The 7,117-nt window shown below is 32.3% G+C and overlaps 1 protein-coding gene across 1 annotated transcript in view; it reads left to right on the top strand.

Moving 5' to 3' along the window:
* The first annotated feature begins 4,032 nt into the window (after positions 1–4,032).
* The window catches only part of LOC138938423 (ras-related protein Rap-1), a 28,278-nt gene continuing 25,193 nt past the window's right edge, over positions 4,033–7,117 (top strand). The window contains exon 1 of the mRNA XM_070305372.1: positions 4,033–4,281. The gene's annotated coding sequence lies outside the window, so the exon portion shown is untranslated. The remainder of the gene's footprint in view (positions 4,282–7,117) is intronic.

Below are 7,117 nucleotides of genomic sequence, written 5' to 3'. Positions count from 1 at the left end.
TTCTACTAACATAAAATCGCTAAATATTATAAAAATTCTCAGAGACAAGCGTGTAGAAAGAAAGAGAGAAGGAGAGAAAAGAAGGAAAAGACTTACAATAAAATAACTTTCCGAGTGAAACAGTGATGAAGGAATATGTACATCGAGATATGAAGAAGTTTAATCCTTTCCAAAGATTTATGACGACGTATCCCCTTTAATCTTCAATAGAAGGAAGATTTCAGAGAGTTTCGTGTGTAAAAACGTAAATTCCTTTCAGGAATTTCAAGTATCAACATTACTCAGTCTAAACTTATCGATGCATTGATTTTACATCGCTCAAGCTGCGAAAGCTCTTGTCAGTTTTTGTGCCATCATCGGAAACAACGGTGCAACAATTCAGTTTCTCCTTCGTCCTGTAAAATCACTATGTGTTTTTCGATTGCCTGTTCCGGCTTTCTTATTTCCGTTTAAAATTGCTATGCCTCAGTTCCGTCGTTTATATCGAGGTGAAAGTTTAACGATGGCTTTCAGAGAGAGCTCGGGTTCTCTTGGGCGCGGCTTGCATCGCGTAATAACGTCGAAGCGTCATAAAGAGTCTCGAGGCGAGTATTTACGAGTGCGAAACTAGCTGAACGATGAACGTGATCGTAAAGAGGATATTCGCTAAACGATTGATAGAGATATTGAGCACTTGAGGATTTTCGTAGGAAAGAAGCAACTTTGTTTTTCAATATACTTTCACATGTTTTTTTGTATATATTTAATTTGACAAATAACATTGCATAGAAGGACATATGTACAACCTCTCTATGTAAAGATACTTCCGCAATTTCCGTCTGACTTATTTTACGAAAGAATTCCGGATAAAAGATTCGTCCTGGAATTGTATGTTTGATCACGCTGCGTTTATTTCACGTTCAATCTATTGCGTATAAAGATGCGCTTGCGCGCAAGGACAACGTCGAAGATAAAATGTACTTTGCGCAAAAATACATGTCGCGCGAAACGGATAACTCGCGTGAAGGAAAATTAAACTTTCACATGAATGAAATATCGGATATTTAGAGAGCGAAGGAGATGGGATACACAACGAGAGAATTTGCGATTTTACGGCGAGAGCGACACGTGGGTGGATTGACAACCGTTGACAAATACCATGGGAGCAAATACCTTCAGAATCTAATTTTGTTAGCGAATAAAAAAAGATTGAAAATTCCGTCGGATTTGGAGAATCCAAGATATTCCATAGCGATATGTGTTATATATATTCAATAAAAATTGCGATATTTTTTACACTCTACAATTTTATATAATACTAAATGAAGAAACTTTTATTTGAATATTCGCCGAATATTTCAGTATTTCACGATTTCATGCATATAAATAGATAATTTAAAAGTATTAAAAGATTATACATTATTAAAACGTAAATAACATCACTGAATATTCTCATACACATTTACACGTATATCTTCTTTTCTCGAAAATTACCTGCAAAATCTCGTGAATATAAAACTGACATTTCACGTGTAATATGATTTGATACAGATGTTTATAAATGCAACGTTGCACGTGGCTACGTGAATCAATTTACTTAACTGTATCAACATTTACTGCACGTCCTGCACATCGTAATCCTTAATTGGATAACGCTCGTGCGCGTCGGTTAGATTCACTTTAATTAATAAGGGCTAAATATCGTTATTCGAGGAATCAATTCTATATTAATCTCCTCCATCGGTTCAACATCGGTTAATGCACTCTCGACCTTCGTTGTACTTTAAACTCGATGCAACAGAATTAAAAACCCGAGGTGTCGTACGTCGTTGCGAGGGAGAAGAAAGTTACCCTTTGCGTTATAATCTCTTACTTACAATCTCTAATTTATTCTCTAAAGAAGAGAATCGGGACGTGATATATCCTTGACAAAAAGATAGTAGACGGCAGACATTTAGAGAAAACTAAATTAAATTCTGTCGCAACAAATTATTCACTCTTGAAAGATAATGTACTTCCAACGAGATACACCCGCGATCCAGAAATAAATCGAATTATTTCGAATGGATAAACGCACGCGTTGTTATTCATTCTCGTCTCTCTGTCTCTTTATCTCTCTGACTCTCTCTCTCTCTCTCTCTCTCTCTCTCTCTCCTTCTTTTGTATTTACATTGCATTGTCTTAAGATATTCGTTCGCTACAAAGAAACTTGGCCGTTTTTGCCATCACTAAAATTTACTGCAAGATCGTATATTTATCGCGCATCGACGAAATGTCATTGCCGTTTAAAATATCACGTTATACGCGGAATTTTGCTTAAATTAGAGTTTATTACGAAAGTAACAAAGATTTTAAACTCTCATTATTAGCATATCAATCATTTCTGAGATTAATTTGTTCCGCTTAAAATCTTTCCTGCGTTGCTTCCAGACAACGACCTAAATAAATATGTTAAGATTTTCTTTTCTTTTGGAATATACACAAAAAGAATATGATATTAATATAGAAAATATATATATTTTCTTTCAGATAATACGTATATTTTCTTCGGATAATACATATATTTTCTTTACAAATGATTTGTTGATTTTTCTTGTCTTTAGGAGAAATCGCAAATTGTGAAATAAAGTTACTTAACATTATACAATAGATGAATCAAACATGCGACTATTATTTCCGAAGAAGCGGTTCTTGTATAAAAATCATGGAAAAATAAAAATCGCGAACGTAAGATCTTCCATCCTTTGTTGAGAACCGCATTTTCACTTATCTTAAGTAGTAGTGATATCTATATGGCCAGACGTACGAGAGCGCATCAATATATTCTTTCTTGTGTCTAATCATATGATGCAAGACAAAATACAGAATCGTGTTTATACTACTGTAGTACAATAATTATATAAAATATATATTTAATCATATAATATAAACGTAATTTATTCACAATAATATCGTGAGAAATCATGAATGTGCTTTTATGTCTTAGATAAGCAGCATCTACTAAATACTTTATATAATGCATTATAATTACGGATATCAAGACAATTAATTGAGAAAAGCACATATAATACATTATGATGATATCTTTGTAAAATAATCGGGATATTATAAAAGCCACTCTAATTTATACGAGAAACGTTCTCTTCGAGTCCGCGTAAGATTGATACATGTATCGGAATATACTTAATATAGTAAAGGAACTTCGATCTCTCTCGTCAAAGTTTAGCTTGCAAACATCGACCTCGTTTCTAGACGCATCAGTAGCAATAGTTTTCGGAAAGTTGTACGCGAAGGAAGGTTGATCGTAACAGCTCACGGTTGTTTGAACATAAATTGCACATTTGATTTTGCCGTGATACTCAAAACATGCTAGTTTAAAGCCAAACTAACTTCCGGATGATTTATTACTACATATATAGAGAAAAACAAGAAAACTAATCTCTCACGTTGTATCTTCTTCACAGTAAAAAGACTGAATATATCATAAATGCAAAGGAAAATATATCGTAATAATTTAATATCGAAGCAAACCGTCGATCAAGTATAATAATTAAGAGAGAGAGAAAAAAGGAATAAAAAAATTTGAACAAAATAAATATAAATTAAAATTATCTGTTAGAATCTAAAAACTTTTTAACAATATATAGACATACATATGTTATTTTTTGTTGTAATGTTTGATAATCATAACTGTTATCGAAGCAAAGTATCAGATAATGTGCTTAAAGTGGAAGAGACATTCTCGCAAGCAAAATTTCATCAAAGATATTGGTTCAAGCATGTCATTTGCTCATATCAGGTGCTTCATCGCGTGCTCCGTTTTGTGCTTTCGTAGTTGATGAAAGAAAGAAAGGTCGCTCCGCGCGACAGAGATACCTGTGACACGTCTACACTCCGGTAGACTCTAGATAGAGCGTATCCAGTGATGGCAATGCGCAAGTGGAAGAAGGTCCGAAAGTTTACGAGAGCGCAGACGCCGACCGAAAGCATCGAGGATACCACCCGGTACGGTATCGAAGTACCGGACAGAGCTAGCTCGCCCGCATTGCCGTATTCGTCTACACGCCAGCGTGTCAGATCGTATATTCAGCGAGTCATTAGGGAAACGCATATTCGGTTGGTCGGAGTGTGTCGCGAGAATTTTTGCGATTTCGACGGTCGTCCATCTGGCCGGTGATATCAACGCATCGTCTTCGTCTCATCGCCTCGTTTTGGAGAACCGTTTTCCCGCGCTTGGCACGAAGTCGATTTGCACCTGTTCAATACCACGCCGCTTTCACTCTCGACGTGTCCCGTTTGCATGTAAGTAGAGCAAGAGACCTCAAAGACACATTTGCATTTTAACGATCAACAACACCTGTAGGATTGCGCGAGGAATTTTCAAAATATAGCATGGTTGGGATGAATAATGCGTGTCCTCGTAATAGCTAGGAATTTCGAAACGCGCACGAGCATGGGCATAAATATAAATGAGCTTTCCACAAATTGGACAGGCGAGAATTGTAATAAAGTGTGGTAAAGAATTCTAACTCTTTGTTTAAATATTAATTAATGAAGAGACACAAAAGATACAGATATATACAGAAAGATAAGTTTCTTTATTTTAACAGAAAATTTTAGTATTTAGAGACATTTACTATTATATGATTATAATCATTGTATGTCAACATTATATAAATAATTTATTGCAGGAAATACGAAAAAAATTGTTTAATCGTATTTCTCTAATGTTACTAATTCTAAATTCTATCAATTTCAAATAGGTATATATTTAATTATGTACATATAATTTTATATATATAATATAATTATACAATGTGCTTTTTAATATTTTACAATTATTTAAAACTGCTATTATTTAGCAATATATAAACAGACAATAGAATTAGATATAAGTATATTATTTTTCAAGAATTTAAAGTTATATATATAAAGATTATAGAAAACGAAATATTTCTTTTTTATGGATAAAACGCAAAATAATAATCTACATTCTAGTATTTTTGATAAAATATTGATTTATAATAAATTTTGTATAAAAATTTCAAAATAATTTGATGTATTTATTATTTATTAATTGCGTTATTATTATCTATTTGAATTATTCGTATTTGAAATATCAAAAATAATATTTGAGAAGAAAAGATATTTGCATATTAATTTTCATGAATTATTAATATAATTATATTATATTCAAACAAAAGTTAATTAATAATTCTAGTGCTGCTGATTCATTTTCGCTGTATTGTTCACCATATTATTACCTGTCATCTTACACAGATATTATAGATTGTGTTACCCCCTGTGTTTGAACACAGTTTGCTACTCTACGCAAACTACCCAAATTATACCACACACATAAACATACATAGACATCATACATATACATAATCCATAAAAAATAATAACTTTTGCTATTTTCATGAGTACGAATTATTGCAAAAAATTTATGAAAATTTATATTAGGGTAATAAAAATTTTACGTAATTAAATTTATATTTAATCACAATGTAATTACCATATCTGTTTGTGTGTGTACTCGAAAATATCTATTTTTTTAGTTTCTTATAAAAATTTGATGCGTTTTATTAAAATCATATAATTAAATTAAATCAGAAGAAAATGTAAAACACGTCAAAAGTTTTTAGTATATATATATATGTATATATTTAATTATAAGCTCTATTTTTAATAAATCAAGATATTTAATATAAAAAAGGAAGAGATAGAGAGGAAAAACGTTATCTTACATAATATATAAAGAGGATCAGTTGTTTAACTCTAAAAAAAAAAAAAAAATGATATAATTTCTCTTACATAATAATTTTTCTCAACATATAGCTCGTTATTCTAAAAATAAAGTATCATCGGGATAAAATAATTTTCAATACGAGACATTATATTTTCGCGTTTGCGACAGAAAATAGTATTCGTGTGTATTTTTGGCGAGCTGAATGGAACTCGACTGAAAGAGCTGTGATATTTCCATTTATTATTTTTTTTAATTTTTTTTACACGCGATACATTTCCTTCGTGCCGTAATATCGCGCGTAGCGTATTATTCTCTTGTTGCTCTTTTACGATGGAATCGATCGCCGTGCAACATGAAGAGCCGTTGAACCGAAATTTCTAATTAAGTTACACATGCAGACGATTTACGCGTTTACATTCTCGAAAGATATTCTCAATACCCTTCGGATCCCCTATCTACGAAATCCTTCCGAGTCAGGTGTAGGGAACGGCGTACGGCGCAGTAGATTGCATCATTTACCGAAGTGCTCTCAAACCGCAACTTTAGCACACTCAGCCAGTGCGAACTTCAGCCGCACGTGCGTCTCTTTAACACTCAGCAATCGCAAAACAAGCGGCAAAACTACATTAAAGACTGCCCGTTAATAAAACACCGTAAAAGTCAATTTCTCGCAAAGATTCAACCGTTAAAAAAAAAAAAAAGTTAAATGAGAAGCATGAGAAGCAATTCTGACCGTTATTCTAGATATTAGTATATAAGCCTCTTCTATAATCTAAAATTAGCGAAGAACTTTGTCATTCTATACTCAACAATGTTTGGAATAAAAGAATTACTCCAATGTTTTAATCCTATTTGATTAATTTAAACTAATATCAAATTTTATACAAAATTTAAACAGAGAGCATGGATTTCACACGATGATACGAGTAGGAGTTATTTCGGTGAAGAGTTCTCTACGTAATCTCAGATAACTGTATTGGTTCGTGTGAAACTTGAATTGAGTTTTTGATGTAACTTGTATGACGCTTTAGTGGAAAAGCGATTAGTTTCTAATTCGAAATTTGTGCCGGCAACCAGAATATCAAAAAATTTGTCCTCGAATTTTTCCTCGGAAATATTTCAAAATAGCAAAGTACGGTAATCATTTGATAATTGAATGGCATTCTTATGATAAAAAAGGGATTATATATACATAGTATCATATAATGTTATAAATTGAAAGCGATATTTCGAAATATATCGACGATGTATTTACATATAAATTATAGATATCCTAATTATATCAGAATATGTATAATTTTATCGGTCATCCGTTATAATAATTTAACTATCACATTTTACGTTTATTGCGCATTCATTAATATCCATTAGCCACTCAATATTGCT

The sequence above is a fragment of the Polyergus mexicanus genome, unplaced genomic scaffold, assembly GCF_030449975.1.
Source record: "Polyergus mexicanus isolate NDT 795.1 unplaced genomic scaffold, iyPolMexi1.0 SCAF_1, whole genome shotgun sequence".
Lineage (NCBI taxonomy): Eukaryota > Metazoa > Arthropoda > Insecta > Hymenoptera > Formicidae > Polyergus > Polyergus mexicanus.
This window is presented reverse-complemented; position numbering and strand designations above follow the sequence as displayed.